Source organism: Arachis ipaensis, chromosome B04 (assembly GCF_000816755.2).
Source record: "Arachis ipaensis cultivar K30076 chromosome B04, Araip1.1, whole genome shotgun sequence".
Classification (NCBI taxonomy): Eukaryota; Viridiplantae; Streptophyta; class Magnoliopsida; order Fabales; family Fabaceae; genus Arachis; species Arachis ipaensis.
This window is the reverse complement of record NC_029788.2, coordinates 119,899,158-119,919,001: the sequence shown is the minus strand read 5'-3', so window position 1 is coordinate 119,919,001 and position 19,844 is coordinate 119,899,158. Positions and strand designations below refer to the sequence as shown.

The 19,844-nt window shown below is 33.8% G+C and overlaps 1 pseudogene; it reads left to right on the top strand.

Annotated features, from left to right (window-relative positions):
• Positions 13,135-15,170, top strand: LOC107635008 (annotated as a pseudogene).

The following is a 19,844-nucleotide window of genomic DNA, read 5'->3' as shown; positions in this document are numbered from 1 at the left end:
GGAGCCTATTAACAAGGACCTTCGTGATGATCTTGTAAACTACATTGCAGAGACTAATCGGCCTGAAATCTTTCATAGATACCGGTGATTCAACCTTTGGAATGAGAACCAGTAAAGTCTCCAACATTCTCGGATCAAGCGTAACACCGGAGAATGCCTGCTTAACCATCTTCCAAACATCAAGACCAATGATCTCCCAATATTCTTTGAAGAAGAAAGCTTGAAACCCATCCGGACCTGGAGCTTTAAAAGAGTTCATGTGAAAAACAGCTGTTTTGACTTCCTCCATAGTAGCTGGTGCCGTAAGATTATTGCAAGCTTCCTCATTCAGAGAAGGAAGAGGCACATCACCAAGGCAACCCAAATCAACATCATCCAAATGACAGAATAAGCTTTTATAGAAAGACTCTGCTTCTTGACTCAGAACCTCTGGATCAGTTTCCCACACTCCATCCTTGAGAAAAAGGCCATGAATCTTATTATGCTTCCTTCGCGCAAGAGTTTGAATATGAAAGAATCTTGTATTCCTATCCCCGAACCTTACCCACTGCTCTCTGGACTTTTGGAACCATAGGAATTCTTCTTGCACTAGAGTATTATTATAATCATCAAGTAACTGTTGTTCTTTCTGACGCAAATAAATACTATCCACCACTTCCAAGCGCTTTTGTAAATAATTAATCTGCTGCTCTAATTCACATTTCTTAACAAAAATGTTACCAAATACCTTCGAGTTAAACTTTAGTGAATTCTTCTGTACTTCTGAAAGCTTGCCTTGAATTCCTCTATTACCAGACCACCATGACTGGTTCACAATATCTTTATACCCAGGATGAGTAGCCCAAGCAGCAACAAATCGGAAAGGTCGATTTCCTTTAGGCTGAGGACGACCTTTACAACGCACCAGAATAGGGCAATGATCAGACTGAAGCCTATTTAAAACTTCTGCATAAGCCTCTGGAAAGATAGATAACCAACTACTATTTATACAGACTCGATCAAGCTTTTTTGCCACGTCAACATAATTTTTCACCTTCCTGTACCAAGAAAACTGCCTCCCGATAGTCTTCAGATCAAACAAACCACTATCCCCTAATGAAGTAGCAAACATGTCTGCTCTTTGATGAGAAAATTGACAGCCCTTAGATTCATGAGAAAATTTGACTTCATTAAAATCACCAAGAATAATCCAAGGTCCTTGAAAAACCATGGATTGCGCAACAAGATAATCCCAATGGACCTAAGCTCCGGTTAGGAGAATGCCTACGTGGGCACCGGATTATGCTGACATATCATGTTTTAATTGAGTTGTCATTTCTAATTAATTAAATTGCTAGCCTAGGTGGAAATTAGGTTAATTGGAATTCAATTTTCCCCTAAACCATTAGTCTTTGCCATAATCCCAAATCAAACAAGTGTTGTTACTGCTGGGTGAGTTACTGTGACTTAGTGTTTCACTAAGAGTAAAACTGAAGGGTCACGTAAAGAGAGAGAGACGTTGCCCTGGTTACTTGGCACGAAGAAGAACGAAGAGGATTTGAGAGACATTGTCGAAGTCGTAGCGTCAACAGGGAGGGGTTGGTAGTGGCATCATCACAACCCCAGTCTTCGCAAGGAAGAACGCTACGTAGAGGTAAGTTCACCTTCACTCCATCCTCTCATTTACGTGCCTTCTGTCGACAGCATTATTATCATGTTGATTGTTTTATTCATTGTATCTTCCCTCTACGATTTTTTAGATGGATCGTCTAGTTACCTTTGTTTATCATCACATGGGTGCCTTGAATCCCCAGGAGTAACAAAAGTAAATCTGTTTCATGTGCTTGGGTTGCTGAGGAATTGGTCCCAAAGCTGAGGATCCATCCCAACATGCTGCAGAGAGAGGCACAGGAATGATTTAAAGTGCAGTATGACATCTCAGTCAACGAGAGGATGATGTATAGGGCTATGGTCAAAGCCAAGGAAGTTATCGAGGGAATAGAGAAAGATCAATACCTAAGGCTCAGAGACTACCTTAACGAAATCATGAAGGCAAATCCTGGTTCAAGAGCCAACATGGGGACTACTCCACAGCCAGAGGGGTTGCCTAAGTTCAGAAACTTGTACATCTGTTTGGCTGCTTGCAAAAATGGCTTTAGAGCAGGGTGTAGGCCATTTATTGTTTTGGATGGAACGTTTTTGAAAGGGTACTTTGGAGGGCAATTATTAACAGCAGTTGGTCAGGATGCGAACAATCAGCTGTTTCCAATAGCGTATGGGGTTGTTGATGCAGAAACTAGGGAAAATTGGAGATTCCTTTTGGAGGAGTTGCACACAGACATTGGGGACTTCAATGAGAATGGCTGGGTTTTTATGTCAGACCAGCAAAAGGTGATGTGGACTATCTTAATGTTTTTTGAGTTCCTGTAAGTATACATAAATTAGTTTTCAAATGTCCTCTAATTCATTGTGGTTGTTGGATCTGTCTCCATAGAAGATTTGATTTAATGAATGCACAAACTGATGCAGAATAACATCAATAATGGCAACACTACAGCAAGTGCTTCAGCCCCTAATGTAGCCACCATACCAGCAGCAACCAACCCATGTGCTCCACCAGCTAGCTCAGAACCATCACCAGCACCAAAGAGGAGAGGCAGACCATCTTTTGTTAGGGGCAATACAGTTCCACCAAGAGGAATGGGCAGCACCACTTGAAGAGGAATGGCAGCCACTACAACAACTCCAACCCCAGCACAAAATGCAGCAGCTGCACCACCACCCCCTGCTCAACCTAGTCTTGTCAGCCCTGAAGTTCGGTCTAGATCCCAAATTTCTGCATCTCCATCCAATGTTGGGCCTCAGCCTCAAGGTCCATTACCTAGGCCCAGTCTTCAGGCCCAACCTACAGCACCATTTAGGCCCCCAACTGTGACTAGGGAGACCATGGCAGCAGCAAGCCCAGCCACCCAGAGCAGGTTCACAGGCTTCATGCCCACCCCATCCTTGAAGAAGAAAAAGCCATCCGGACCACCACCATCAAAGCCATCAAGAAATGACAAGAAATGAGCTTAGATTCTTGGATTTTTTAGTTTGTTGTTATTTGCATTTTGGACATGATTTACTTAAAATGCACCCAACTGCCATTATGGCATGTAAGTGCTAACCTAGTGTTTCTGTGTTTTGTTATTGTGATGTTGGGGCTGTAGCAGGTACTATGAACATGTGTCATTTTGGTTGTCTTATTTGGGGCCTGAACTTTGTTACTCTAAGTAGTTAATGGTTATAACTGGATGTTATTTTGGTGTTTTATTCAGTTTATGTTTACAAAACTAATTGACATGGCTTACATAAACTCCATGTATATTGGTTAAATCACCACAACAACAACTCAAACAAAGCACAACAAGAACACAGCATACATTAATTTATCTCAATTACATTGAGGACAAGATTACAAAATTCCAATCTCTGACTGTTATACTATTATAATCTACAATGTCTACCTACTTAGCCACCATAAACATAATCAAAGCCACATTTAACCCAATCAAAATACACATAAAAATTAGGCACAACTCAACCCTCTTCAGATTCTCCTTCATGTCATTCACCACAGACAGTACCATCATTATCCTTTGAATTTCCTGGCCATCCCCACAGTCAACATTGATTCTGCCTTTCTTTTTGGGTTCTGATTTGCCTAGCATATTACTGTTCTCTGAAGAAACTTCTCCTTCCACACATTCCGCTTGTATTTCATCCAACCATTGGAAATACCCGCAACGCATTTCTGTGTTCTGGCACAACACGAAGAGTTCAAACATCAGAGAACAATCGAAATCTAAAAATGAATGAGAACAGACGATAAACCAAGAAGGGATATTACTCTACTTCCTCACATATTCATCACACTTCCAATCTTACCTTCCACAGAGGGCAGCGTAGAAACCATCTATCAGGGTTGCTACTTGTCTTCGACTTCAACGGAACCACCGGAAGGGGACAAAAGCAACAGCCATCGTAACTTTTACTCACAATGCCCGAAGCACCATCCACGTCGCAGGCTTGCATCGAGGGCTGCCTTCTCAGCGTTGCAGATTTTCCACGAGCCCTTGCAGAATGCATCTTCCAATCTTGGATCCCCTACTGCGAATGAAGGAACAGAGAGCGTTGTTGATTTGGGATTAGGGCAAAGACTAATGGTTTAGGGGAAAATTGAATTCCAATTAACCTAATTTCCACCTAGGCTAGCAATTTAATTAATTAGAAATGACAACTCAATTAAAACATGTTATGTCAGCATAATCCGGTGACCACGTAGGCATTCTCCTCACCGGAGCTTAGGTCCGGCCAGGTTATGGATACGTTTGTCAGATTTTAAAATCATCCAGGTACCATTTTGTCGTTAACAATAGTCAGGTACCGCAATGTCAGCGTTTTAATCTTTCGGGTACTGATTTGGTCATTACCTCTTATTTAAATAACAAAATATAAGTTTATTAATTTGTGCATTTAGTCTTATTTTTATAGTTAGACACTACAAAAATTAGATTTGTAAAATCTTTTGTAGTTATATTAACAAAAATATGAAAATGAAAAGAAATTTGTGGTTCATTACCGCCATCAAAAATGAAAATAAAATGTATTACTTTTGCAGACTAGGAAAATGAGATTAATATACAAATTGATCATATTTTTGTATTCTTATTTAAATTAATAAATAGAAAATTTTGATTAAATAAAAAAACTTTGAGTAAAAATATAATTTTTTTTATATTATTAATATATTATGGTTAAATTTTTATTGTCTCCTGCTCATATTACTTTTATTAATCATTATACGCTAATTGAGTAACTTAAAATTAAAATTTAATTATAAAATTACTAAATTATTATTATTGTTTATTTTTAATTAACAAGAGAATACACCTAAAAAAAGTTAGAATAATTATTTTAAGAGTAAAAAATACCAATTATATCAGTATTTAATAATTAATTATTTATTAAAATATATTGTGTAAAAACTAAATATAAAAATGTTTAATATATTATATTCAAATGAAAAACAATAATTTTAGTGGTCAGAAGCCTTTTCTATAAGAGAGAATCTGGTTGCGCGCATGTTGGAGAAGATGATGCAGATGTACACACCTGACGGTCCCAATAACCTACACAACCCCCTGACCACACATTTAATTCACTTCACTTGCATTATTAAATCACCATTTGGCCCCACCCTTCATCTCATCTCGTTATTATATCGTATCACAATCATCAACTCTATCACGTGATACAATAAGTTCTCCTCTCCTCTTCTGCTCTTCTCTTCGTGGCAAATTCGCAATGGCATTCACCCGTAATATTCTCCAAACTTCAGAGGATCAGAAATCTTTTTTAGCATTATGGGTTGTCTTTTTCCGGAAAACAGGCCACATCCTATTTTCCTAGGTTGTCCCCAACGTACACTACCCTATTCATATATACAACTCCCTCTTCGTATTTTAATACGATAAATATTTACAAGTAATTATTTTTATGTATTATATGTAGTCATAAACTTTTTTTTTATTATATTTTTGTATTTTGTATATAATTATTTCTTTTTTTTAAAATATTCTACATTTTTATTGAAGTTGTCATTTTTTTCGCTACATATTGTCAAAATTATTACTACATTTTTTCCTAGAAAGTAAATATTAGATATAAAAAAGATAGTACTAATTAAATAGCAAAATCATTTTAACATTCTTACCACTATTGCTCCCATTATACTAGCTAGTACTAGTATTAATATATATAGCTATATATTATTACGTTTAGATTCACCCAACAAAAAAGGGATATCACGTTTCTCATGATAGTGATAAACTCTTTAACGCTAGAATAAGTGTTTACAAAACTCATCCATAATTGTGGTTGAGAAAATTTTAATATATATTCTCCTTAACAATAATGTTGGATGAACTGTTCTTTAATTTTTACTTTTTTTTTGCGTTATTTAAATGTTTCAGTTTTATCTTTATCCTATTCATATTATGAATAAAAAACAATATGAAATTTATTAATGAAAATGTGTTGATCATCATATGTATATGTAATTATATATATTGACATATTTGTGGCATTTCCTAAACCAAACTTTTAAACTCGTGAGTTGTTTTGTACCTTTTTTTAATATTATATTCAAATGAAAAACAATAATTTTAGTGGTCAGAAGCCTTTTCTATAAGAGAGAATCTGGTTGCGCGCATGTTGGAGAAGATGATGCAGACGTACACACCTGACGGTCCCAATAACCTACACAACCCCCTGACCACACATTTAATTCACTCCACTTGCATTATTAAATCACCATTTGGCCCCACCCTTCATCTCATCTCGTTATTATATCGTATCACAATCATCAACTCTATCACGTGATACAATAAGTTCTCCTCTCCTCTTCTGCTCTTCTCTTCGTGGCAAATTCGCAATGGCATTCACCCGTAATATTCTCTAACTAGAGCAGCAAATACATTCCCTTACTCAAGGTAGTTGGGCTCAAGCTAAGTTTTAAGCCAACCCTATAAGACGTGTGTATTTAATTTGCATAGCACATCAAACAATTTTCTTCAGGTAGATATATCCCTTTTTTTTTGTTCTCTTATTTGAATTTAATAAAGCTTATTTATGATTGAATCAAGAGTTTTTTATTAGAATATATTTCATTTATGGATGCAATATTTTTTTATATTAATATTAGAATTGGACAATCAATAAAAATAATTAAGATGATACTAAAATATAAATTTATAATTTCATTTTTTTTTGACAAAAGTATTTTATATATGAAAAGGTCATTTAATATTTATAAATGATAAAATAATAAAAGATAAAATCTAAGTTTAAAGAAAAAAAATGATAAATTTTATATTAAATTAAAATTTTAGAGTGAGTTCAATATTCAATATTTTTATGTATTATATGTAGTCATAAACTTTTTTTTTTATTATATTTTTGTATTTTGTATATAATTATTTCTTTTTTTTTAAATATTCTACATTTTTATTGAAGTTGTCATTTTTTTCGCTACATATTGTCAAAATTATTACTACATTTTTTCCTAGAAAGTAAATATTAGATATAAAAAAGATAGTACTAATTAAATAGCAAAATCATTTTAACATTCTTACCACTATTGCTCCCATTATACTAGCTAGTACTAGTATTAATATATATAGCTATATATTATTACGTTTAGATTCACCCAACAAAAAAGGGATATCACGTTTCTCATGATAGTGATAAACTCTTTAACGCTAGAATAAGTGTTTACAAAACTCATCCATAATTGTGGTTGAGAAAATTTTAATATATATTCTCCTTAACAATAATGTTGGATGAACTGTTCTTTAATTTTTACTTTTTTTTGCGTTATTTAAATGTTTCAGTTTTATCTTTATCCTATTCATATTATGAATAAAAAACAATATGAAATTTATTAATGAAAATGTGTTGATCATCATATGTATATGTAATTATATATATTGACATATTTGTGGCATTTCCTAAACCAAACTTTTAAACTCGTGAGTTGTTTTGTACCTTTTTTTAGTAAGTAACTAAGATTTGATTTCATGCTTTCATGGTTTTAGATTTTGCTGTAAAGGCCTTAGAAGTCACGAATTATAATCCTCTCCATGGCTACATACTATTACTACTATTACTATAAACACCGATATTATCCATTTCCCAACTACGCACAAATAGTACCCGCTATTATTAAACAAGCATGACAAAAGCTTGTCCGTCTAATTTGGGAAAGAAACGGAGAGGGGTCGGAGAGCAGTGGAGAATGTGAAGTATAGGAAAAATATGGAATTGTTTCATATGAAAGGGAAGGAAATTGGAACCAATAAGAAACTCATCATTAGTGTTAAATGTGGTATTAAAGTGTTAGTCAATAAGGTATTACAGGGAGTATATACAGGCATGACAAAAGCTTGTCTGTTTAATTTGGATCATTAAACAAGTAAAGGGAGATTGTACTTGAAAGAAGCATTATTAGGGCCAACATTTAACATTCAACCCTTCATCGTTCTAACGAGCAACCCAACACGAAACAAAGATCATAAAATTAAGATATATTATTTGGTAATGATATAGTGTAAGTTTAGAAAAGAGATGCAGATGTAAGAGTAGTGTGAAGTTTTCTTGGTTCCCCAAAAACAACACACAAAGTCAAAGGCTACAAAGTTGGGCACTCACATATGGTACAGCTTATGATAGTGCATATCCACAGATGACACTCCCACCACGCTTCATACATTCATGCTTATTGCTTTGGATCACACGTGCACACTTTTTGTCTCAAAAAAACTATATATTCTTTGCTTCATAGATATTTTCCTTTAATGTTGTTATGTAAATAGGTTTTTAAATAGTTTGATTTTTGAATGATCGTCTTTTAATTAGTCATAGATATTCTCTTATTACATCATATCAATCAACATCTTGAACTTTATTAATATCCTGTTACTTAAATACTATATATGAATGAAATTGTATTAGAAAAATATTAGTATTTTTATTAGTAATAATATTATAGAATTATAAATTTTTTTTAAAATAAATTATATTCTAATATTTGATTTTTTATTATAACTTAAAAATTAATAAAAAATTTAATTAATTTAAAAGGATATTTTTGTCTAATTAAATAAAAAAAGGATGTTTAACTCTTTTTGTAAAATTCAATAAAAAATATTTTTTTATTTTTATTTAATTAAAGGGGTATTTTAGTAAAAATGGTGATATAACATATATTTAAAAAAAATTAAATGCTGACGTGAAAAATAAATTCCACATGATTTAAATGCTGACGTAAAACCGTTCTTAGTTATTAACTTTACGTGAAGTTGACTACTACACCTGAGTTTCCACCTTCTAACTAACTTATTATTACTATAAATTGTTTTATATAGGATATAGTTTTTTTTTGGTTGCCCACGTATCCCCAACCCGACAAGTCAAGGACTAATCCATCGTGGATCTGAGCTCCATTTAAGGGACCAATGGGTTGTTGCATGCACCGGGATTCGAACCCCCGACACTTGCTTAAGCGGGTGAGTGAGCTGACCACTCAACCAACCCAAGTTGATTATATAGGTTATAGTTTTAAGTATTGTCGTGAGAATTAGATCGAAAATAAAAAAAAAATTGTTTGATTAACCAAAAACAAATTATTAAATCAGTACTATTTATTAAGATAAAATTTGATTATCAATAATTGATTAACCGATCAAATTGATCTCATTTTATAGCGGTTAACTGATTTAAAATAAAATATTTTTTCAAAAAAATTATATATTTCATATATATAAATATATTATATTATTATATCCGGTTTATCTTCGATTAAATCTTTAAACTTTTAAACTTTTAATTCTACTAGTTTGATCACTGATTTAATTTTTGAAACTTTAGTTTTAAGTAAAAATATTTTAATAATGCCAATAGTTTCTTTCTTTTCTCATTTAATCTAAGTTTTTGTAAATGACATTTTTAATACATTTAACATGATTGTAATTTTTATGAATTATGTCTATTCTTTAAAAACTTATCTAAGTAAAAAAATTCGCCTTGATGCCCTTGAAAAGGTGCTATGCTTAGGTGCATAGAAAAGATAATAGGGGGTGTTTGAGCAAGCTAGCAACAAATTCAAGGTTCGATGATAATCAACTCTGATGATTTTTAGCAAAGAAAAAAAAATTAAACTCGGTGATTATTCAGCAAGACAGCAACAAATTCAAGATTCAGTCACTAACAAATTAATTGATTACCAATTCAACATCATCTCAAAATATAGGGAGAAGGCAATCTGGGAAAGGGAGAACAGGGGAAGTGATGATGCATGGACTTACCAAGGGCGACTGGGTGACGAAGAGGACCCCAGCCCAGAAGAGGACTGTTAGAATATAATTAGGATCAATTAGGATCAATTAGTATTATTTAGTATATCTGAATATTTATTGTAGGAGATTACGTCTTTATTATTACGATTCTCTTAGTACCTATAAATACCCTTTTATATTGTAACATTCTAGACAACTTGAATGGACAACTTGATCACAACTGAATAATACACTTTTCAGATTCCTCTCCCAGTCTCTTGTTTCTAACATGGTATCAGAGCCATGGTATCCTCCTTGAAGAGGATAGGTTGTTTTCCTTGCGATGAAATCACCGTAGTTTTTATATTTTTCTATGCTATTCTCCTTTTCTTTTTGTCACTCCTTTGATACTTTTTACCTCATCGACTAGCTTATTTTCTCTGTCTTGTGTTTTTTCCGAGTCGAATGATCAAACACCATTATCATCCGTTGTTTACCTATTTTCATGAAGAAATCATATAGTTTTCTCTCTCTTTCGGCAGTTCCGTCTGCGTTCTTTCGTGCCAGTTCCGTCTGCGTTCTCTCGTGACAGTTCTGTCTGTGTTCTCCCGTGGCAGTTCCGTCTGCGTTTTTCCGTGGCAGTTCCGTCTACATTTTCCCGTCGCAGTTTCGTCGGCGTGTTTCCTTGTGGCAGTTCCGTCTGCGTTTCTTTCTGGCAGTTCCGTCTGCACTTCCTTCGGATAGCGGCAGTTCCGTCTGCGCTTCCTTCAGACAAGCGGCAGTTCCGTCTGCGCTTCCTTCAGACTAGTGGCAGTTCCATCTGCGCTGACGACGTTTTTAAGAATAGGACAGGACAAGACATTGAAAATAAGATAGGACAAGACACTGATGGACAGAAATATAAAATTTTGTGTTCTTGTATTCTGTTTGGTGATAAACTAGAACAAATTATGAAAATTTAATTTATTCTCTTTTTTTTCATTCAAAAAATTTGAGATGAAAAATATAACAATAAAAAATATAATTATAAAAAACTAACAAAAATAATGAAAAAAAAAATAAAAAATAAGTTGTGTCCCTTGTTAGTATTTTCGTGTCCTTCCTTTCAGGATGGACACAAAATATATTAATTCAGTATCTTTGGACACATTGTCTCTATCCATGTCTCTTCTGTCAAATACGATTTTGTATCTCAATGTCCTGTCTCTGTAAACAAACACAGCCTAACAGTGTAAGATTACATTTTTTGGTTTGCATGTTAGATCTTTAAAGAAAATGCCTATGGTACCATATCTAAGTTTGAGTAAAAAAAGCTACCGTTACCTTATTAATTAAGCTCATCTACAGCATAAATGAATTTATTATAGACATGATATATAACTGAATATAATAATACTGTTGGATCAATATAGGCGACTTTATCTTGATGGAATTTGTTGTTTAAGTTTTCGTGCATTACAATATAATTTTATCTATGCATTAATATTTTTACCATTTTGCATAACTTTGACGGAGACCAAAACTGCCTTCTAAGAGGAAGATGTGTAGTAAATCCTCGAAATATTTCGGTACCTTTTTTCAGCGTAGTATTACCACAAATAATATTTGCTTTCGAAATAGACATTCACATATGACTATGAGTGGCGTCGTATTTTTTGGAATCTTCCACATCCTATTTATTCACCATATTCAAAGCAATGTTTTTGAAAGCTCAATATTTTTGAGTAAAATATTCACAACATCATATGCAAGTAACTAAATCTTTACAAAAAAAAATGATTAAAACCGGAAAATGTTCATATTTTGAGGGAATAAAACTTGATTAACAATAAAAAAGGCAACAAAGTTAGCGAGAAACAGTGTGTTGTTTAATTAACAATAAAACAAAGTTTTGGAACAATTTTATAATCAAAGTCCTACTGAAATCTTAGAGGAAAAATCAATTACTTCCTCAAAGAAGTGAGCTTGACACATGCATTGCACCTCATAATGGTACTCTTCTAAAACAAGGAAATTTATTTGAAAGCAAAATAATTTTGTCTCTGATTCCCTTTCTATAATTTGAGGCCTCTGTTGTTATTTCCAAATCGAATAAGTTGATAAGCAGTTAACAGTTTTTCAGAACCAAAACACATAACATCTAAATTATAAAGCAATTTAGCAAAAAACAAAGGCATAAACATAATAATTAACTAATTGATTAAAAAAATGCATAAGAAGTAAGTAGTGAATATGAGATTAATTACTGAATGCATCTGGTCAACAATCCAATCCTGAGTGGCGGAATCCACGCCATGAAACAAAGAAGGCCATCTCACTTTCGCAGCCTGAAAGGTATCCTAGTTAATGAAAAAGTGAAAACTTGAAATGAAAAAACAAGTAAGAGAGAAAGGAGAGAGGGTACAGTACCTTGAGAGCAGAGAGAGAGCTCTCACCGCAGCTATCACAGAGGATTCCATCGAAGTCCAAAGCATAAAGCTCCCCCATTTCACTCTGCATCGTTGTTATGCTCCTTCCTCACTCTTCACAACTCACAATTCAACGCTCCGTTCCTTACGTCCCTGATGTAGCCACGTGTTTGCTAATCATTTTTATTTATTTTTTATTTGTATATTATTATATAATAAATTTATTTATGTGTTCATTTAAAGCTTGTAATAACTTTTTTATATTTAATGCATATTTCATATTTCATCTTTGTATCAACCTTAACTATCAAATGGAATTGATTAGAAGTGCGATGATTTTATGCGATAAAAATATATGATAAATTTATTATATAATTATATATCAAAGAGGATAATTTACTTTCTAATTTCCATTAAGCAATTGCTTATATAATTTGATTTGTATCACTCAAATTTTTCATCGAATTAAACATAAATAATTAATTTTAGGTATCTATAGTTTAATTAAATTATCGATTAGCAACTTTAACTTATAAAGTTTGTAAATAGATTCAATTAGATATTGAGTAACTATCGTTATTATTATTTTTTTTTTTTCTAAAAAAGGGAATATTCAATTGGATGTTGCACTGGTATAATTTATTTTTTAAAATAAAAAACTATATCTACAAGTTTTTGGTCATGGACTAGAAACCGAAATCAACTGGCCCATAATGTATTTTGACGCAGGCCAAAATAGACAATCATAAGCCCAAAAAAATGGAGAGAAAAGTGGCCCTTCCCGGGACAACGTTGTTTGATTTTGGCGCCATTTCCATTCCTTTCCCTGCAGTGTGTTGTATTGTAATATTGTATTTGCCATTTGATTTTGCTCTCTTCACTCTTCATTCTTCACTGTCACATTGCACCAAACAACTGCGTGGAAAAAGCCAGGCGCCTTCACTGAGTCGTGCTTGCCACGCGCACCCAATTGGATCTGCTCGCATCTGTATTCTCTGTTTTCTCGGTAAAGACCTTTCTTCACTCCACAATCCTTTTCTCTTCTTTTAGGTTTAATTAGGGTTTTTTCCTCACTTTCTTAATCTAATTGGATTTGGTTTGTTCTCAATTTCAGTTAGTGTTCATATTTGTCTTTAGAATATTCTATGACATCTTTTTACTTTCAAACCAACGAAAATTAATCAATTTTGCGTTGTAGTTTGTGAATTTTGAAAGCCATTTATTGAACTGAAGCTTTGATATCACTCAAGTTCAATTTTACTGTATGATAATGATGATGCTTTCATAAATCTGATTAATATATCCATTAGAGTTAGTGTTAAGTTCTTTCAGGTTGTGTGTATGTGAACTCCAGCACAATGGATTATTGTTTATTGACTACCAATCCTAAGAGTGCGTGGAATCCGTTACAATTTGTTTTTTCAAATTTTGATTCCAAATTGATGATTCCATTGTTGATTTTATCAGAAGAAACATGAATTCAGAGGAAGCTGCACAAATTCCCAGAAGAACTACAAGGTCTTTAGCTTCATCTTCTGCGTCGACTTCTAATAATGCATCTTCTGCAAAAGTAAATAGCCTTGAACCTCTAACAATCAATGACCTTTTAGTTGGAGGAGACCCTATTAGCCTAGATGAATTGTTTTCTAATTTCCCCGGTAGAAGTAGCCAGATTCTCGAGATTGTAAGTCTTTTGGGGCCATTGAACACTCCAATGCTTCCTTTGTTTGTGTATGGTGGTGCTTCCACTGGAAAAATCAGTATCATTCTTCAATTATTCCGGCATCTCAACAGGCCTCTTGTTTATTCTAGCTGCAGGACGTGTTATAATCAGCGTATCTTGTTTGAATCTATTCTAAATCAGTTGCATCTCCATAGAAAAAGTTCTGCCAATGGCTATTCAAATGCAAAGCGCTGTGAGAGACCATCGGATTTTATTAATTTTCTTAGGGAAGCATTGACCGATGCCATAAACAATCTGAAGGAGAAGTCGGAGAAGTTGATATCAGGCAAGACAATGGCACAAGGGGGGATTGGAAACATGATCTACTTGGTATTTGACAATTTTCAGCTTGTTAGAGAGTGGGATAAGAGCTCTACTTTATTACCCTTTCTGTTTAATTTCTATGATCTGCTGAAGATTCCTGAGGTGGGTCTAATATTTATCAGCAATACTTCTCCAGATACCTTTTACTCCTCTAACATGGGTTATGTGGAGCCTATCCCTCATCCCTGTGTACTTTCCTGATTACACAGATGCTGATCTTCGCAAAATATTGTTGAGAAACCAAGCAGACTCGAAGCTGTATTCTTCATTCTTGGAGTAAGACATCTTATTACTATTACTTTCCTTTCTCAGATTTACATAATCTCATAGTGAATTTTTGTTTATTTTTCATGCAGTGTGGCTTTAAGGTCTTTCTTTAGGGTTACTAGGCAGGTTGATGAATTGTCCACTGCCTTCAAACCACTATATGAAAAATATTGTGAACCTTTAAGCGATAAAAGAGTCTTTCCTAATGGAGACAAAGACAAAGACATGAAGAGAAAGTTATTTAGTCATATCAATCCTCACATCACATCCTCTCTGAATGAGATATTTAAGGTTTCATCTCATCCTTCAGCTGAAGTTGAGAACTCCAAAGAGGCAAATCTGAAGGTGAATCAAAAGAAACTGGAGCGACGTGAAGAAATTGCCAAGCTAGACTTTCACATGTCTACGAGTGCGAAGTATCTTCTTATTTCAGCATTTCTTGCTTCCCGAAATCCAGCTACTCTTGATGCTTCACTTTTTGATTCCAAAGGAGGTTCTGATAATCGAAAGCGAAAGAGGAAGTAAGCATGTTGATTTGTTGGTTGATGTGTAATTTACAAAAATTAGTTCTCTAGCCATAGTATGATTCTGCTTTTGTTCTCTCTCTTTTTTCAAGCAGTGGATGTTTAACTTAAGGCGTTAATATATGTATAAAATATTAATATTGGAAGGGTAGTACTATTATTATTATTATGGTGTAAATGTGGGGTGATGGAAGCAACAAGAACTTTATAGTTTATAGGATGAGTAACATTAACAAAAGAGTAAAAGTAAAACTTTGAAAAGTCCATTCCCATTCGGCCATTCCTATTCCCTTTCACTCTCTCTCTCTCTTTATGTGACCTGTATCTTTTTTTAGCTAATTTTTCTAGAAAAAGGAATATTCAATTGGATGTTGCACTGGTACAAAATGTATAGGAATATAAAATAAGGCGTTAATATATGTATAAAATATTAATATTGGAAGGGTAGTACTATTATTATTATTATGGTGTAAATGTGGGGTGATGGAAGCAACAAGAACTTTATAGTTTATAGGATGAGTAACATTAACAAAAGAGTAAAAGTAAAACTTTGAAAAGTCCATTCCCATTCGGCCATTCCTATTCCCTTTCACTCTCTCTCTCTCTTTATGTGACCTGTATCTTTTTTTAGCTAACTCTTTTTCTATATATATTTCGATTTAACATTATACGGTTGCATCTTTTTCTCCAAAATGCGCGCAGATTCTCTCTTATAGCTTCCCCATCTTCTTCTCCAAGGAAATGGAAGTTTTTTATCATACGTCAACTTTAAGCACCGTGTGCTAAGTCCGCTACTTTGGTTTGGAAAGCAAATTGATTTAGTACGTTTAGCTTGGAACTATTAAACTTTACCCGATCACCTAAGAAAAAACCAATCTTACCTTAAAATTTATTCTCTGATATCTATATCGCCTAATCCCACAAGCGGATGCAAGCCTTTTTTAAGAGTTTCTTTAAGTAATTACACAAGAGTTTAGCTTTAATAATGAAGAATAGCATAAGGGGATGCATATCATGCATCCTACCATGCGGGGCATTGGACGTGATACGTATAGTTCACTCCAATGGTAGAATTAAGGTGTTAATATGTGTATAAAATATTGATATTGGAAGGGTAGTACTATTATTATTATTATTATTATTATTATTATTATTATTATTATTATTATTATTATTATTGTGTAAATGTGGGGTGATGGAAGCAACAAGAACTTTATAGTTTATAGGATGAGTAACACTAACAAAAGAGTAAAAGTAAAACTTTGAAAAGCCTATTCCCATTCGGCCATTCCCTTTCCCTTTCACTCTCTCTCTCTTTCTCTTTATGTCACCCACATCTTTTTCTAGCTAACTCTGTTTCTATATATATTTTGGTTTAACATTATGCGGTTGCATCTTCTTCTCCAAAATGCGCGCAGATTCTCTCTTATGGCTTCCCCATCTTCTTCTCCAAGGAAATGGAGGTTTTTTTTATCATACGTCAATTTTAAGCACCGTGTGCTAAGTCCGCTACTTTGGTTTGGAAAGCTAATTGATTTAGTACGTTTAGCTTGGAACTATTAAACTTTACCCGATCACCTAAGAAAAAACCAGTCTTACCTTAAAATTTTTTCTCTGATATCTACATCGCCTAATCCCACAAGCGGATTCAAGCCTTTTTTAAGAGTTTCTTTAAGTAATTACACAAGAGTTTAGCTTTAATAATGAAGAATAGCATAAGGGGATGCATATCATGCATCCTACCATGCGGGGCATTGGACGTGATACATATAGTTCACTCCAATGGCAGAATTGAAGAGCTCACTACTCGCACCATCAAGGCTGCTGACGTCATGAGAGCTCATCCTAACCATATCCTCAAGAAATATTCTCCCTTCAACCTCCTCATCGTTCCTCCCTACGCTGACCTCCATCGTGGCAACATCTACTTCCTCGTTCCCCTCCCTCCCCCTCCCAACCAACACGCTGCAGCAGTAGATCAGCAGCTCTCCACCTCCACTCACACAAGCACCAGCAGCCTTCTTACTCTCTGGAGGCCTCACCTCGACACCATCTCAGAGAATAGAGGTGAACTGATAGAAGAACGATAGAATCTGTTCTTCTTAGTTGCGCCTTTCTATATGACATCTTCTGGGTATTTGTCTATAAGTGGTGGTTCCATGAGAGCGTAATGATAGTGGTGAGTGTTCCCTTCTGTTTCATTCTCTACTAAGCTCGATTTTGGTCTCATAAACATGATGCATTTCTTCCACTTGAATTAATGAAACATTTTCACTTCTGTACAGGTAGCTCGAGGCGAATTCTTTTGTAATTATCTTCTGCAAGTTTGCTTATATGAGGGTGTGGCAAAAAATGATGTCTTTGTCAAGCAAATGGCAATAAGGCAAGAGACATTACAGTCAACTCTCAATGAAGGGGCCCGCAGAGGATGGTGACAAGGGAAAAAAAAAAAGAAAAAGAAAACAAAAATGAAAATTGTTGTATGAAGATGAAAGACTATAGTTATGTTACTTATAACTAAAATTGAAGTTGAAGTTGGATAAATTTCATTTTCCAAGTGTATTCTGTGATGAAATATCATTAATGTAGGCTTGTCTCATGTCCCTTGTTTTACTCATTTAAGTCATTTTCTTCCTCTATTTCTTCCAAGTCACCCTTAATGAAGTAGTCTTACTCAAGTTGTAAATATTGATTATTTAGAGGAAAAAGGAGAAAATCATCAATATAACCAAATATCACATGCAATCATGAACCAAATGGGTAGCAAAAGGAAAAACCATCTTCCAAATGATCAATCCAGACCCATGAATTGCACTCTTCTCTTCAATCTCATCTTATATGGAATGAGTTTTAAATCATTACTTATGTGAAGAAAAAAAATTACTCCAACAACTACAGAGTCTGAGAGTCACATTAGGAGTACAAAAATGAATATATGATCACAACCCAATTTTTAACAATTTGTCAACACAGAAATGGATCAGAGTAAGAAACTTCTTTCAAAACTCAAGCAATCAATGCACAAAGTTCAGCGTGGGGAGGAACGATGAGGAGGTTGGGGGAAGAATAGTTCCAGAGGACATGCTTAGGATGAGCTCTCATGACGTCAGCAGCCTTGATGGTGCGAGTGGTGATCTCTTCAACTCTGCTATTGGAGTGAACTATTCGTATCACGTCAAGTGCCCCGCATGGCAGGATGCATGATATACATCCCCTTATGCTCTTCTTTATTCTCCACATCCTTCCATTTCCTACCCACAATACACACGCTTTCTTCTTTACTCCTTATATATATTTTTTCTCTCCCTACATTTTTTATTCTAAAACTCACTTGTATTTATCTTCCATATTTAATAAGTTGGCAAATTACATAAAGCACTAAGCAACTAAGCACAATTATGTATGAGAAATGCAGTTAAATGGAAATCACATGATGTACAACCAAAAGCTTAACCCTTCTTAGGTGAAACATTACTTTTTCTTTGTTGGATGCCATTCGATCAATAGAGTAAACTAAAGTACCAATGTATTCTTAAAATTATTAATTTGACCCTGATACCAATTTTTTAATTTGTTTACAAGTTAAATTTTTAAAGAAAATTTTATTAGAGGTTTACTTTATTTATTATTATTTTTTACAAATTCTATAATCCTATTTTTCTGTTTTTATTTAATTATCATTTTAATATTTTATTCAATCTTATCACGTACATGACAAGTGCATGACACGGGTAATTACACTTGTTTGTTATTATATACAAGCATGACAAAAATTTACTATTCTTTGTCTGTTTTTTTTCTTTATTATAATATTTTGGTCTGTTTTATTTAGTTGATTAAACAAGTGGATTGAAAAATGGCTTGTTTTCTAGTCAAAGTAGGATAAGTGAGATTGTACCTTGAAGAAGCACTATTGGGGCCAACATTAAGCACCATGTTAGGCCCACGCCCCCTCCTTAATCCTATGTACATATGTACATAACACTATTACATAAAAAGTATCCTCAAGCACACGTGTCTGGATTCCATGAAAAACATTGATGTGAACTAGGTATATCCCGACACAGTCCATTTGTTGAATAGATTATAATATATTAGATTTTTGACACATGATATAGATTAAATGAGTTATATTCTTAAAATTATTAATTTGACCCTGATATCAATTTTTTAATTTGTTTACTAATGAAAAAAAGAAGATAGCAATCAACATAATCATCAGCCACATATGTCAACTGTGAAGAGTTGGACAGTTAGAAAAATGTTTGTACCTAAAAGTTTAAAGGAAACTCGTTACTATGAAATGATCAATAATAGATTACTAATACTAATCTACACGAAAAGAAGGCGTGAGGGAGTGATCGTAATAAACTGGAACAAAGTCTGGAAAAGAATAACGCACCTCAACACCACCAATGCAAAATAGAACCACCAGAACTTCAATAAACCAGGATGCCATTAATTTGTAAAGCATAAGCAAGAAACAAGAAGCGATCACAACAAAAGAAATTGCTGCCATGGCACATATTTCTAGATAACCAGAGCATTCTCAGTATTCAAATATTCATCCGAAAGCATCCTGCAAGTTAAACATGATTATGTATCAACAGCTGGATTGATGCCTTTTTAAGTATGAGAAGAAAACTTTCTTCCGAAGGAGAAAAATTAGAACAAAAAATAATAGCATATATATATATATATATATATATATATATATATATATATATATATATATATATATAAA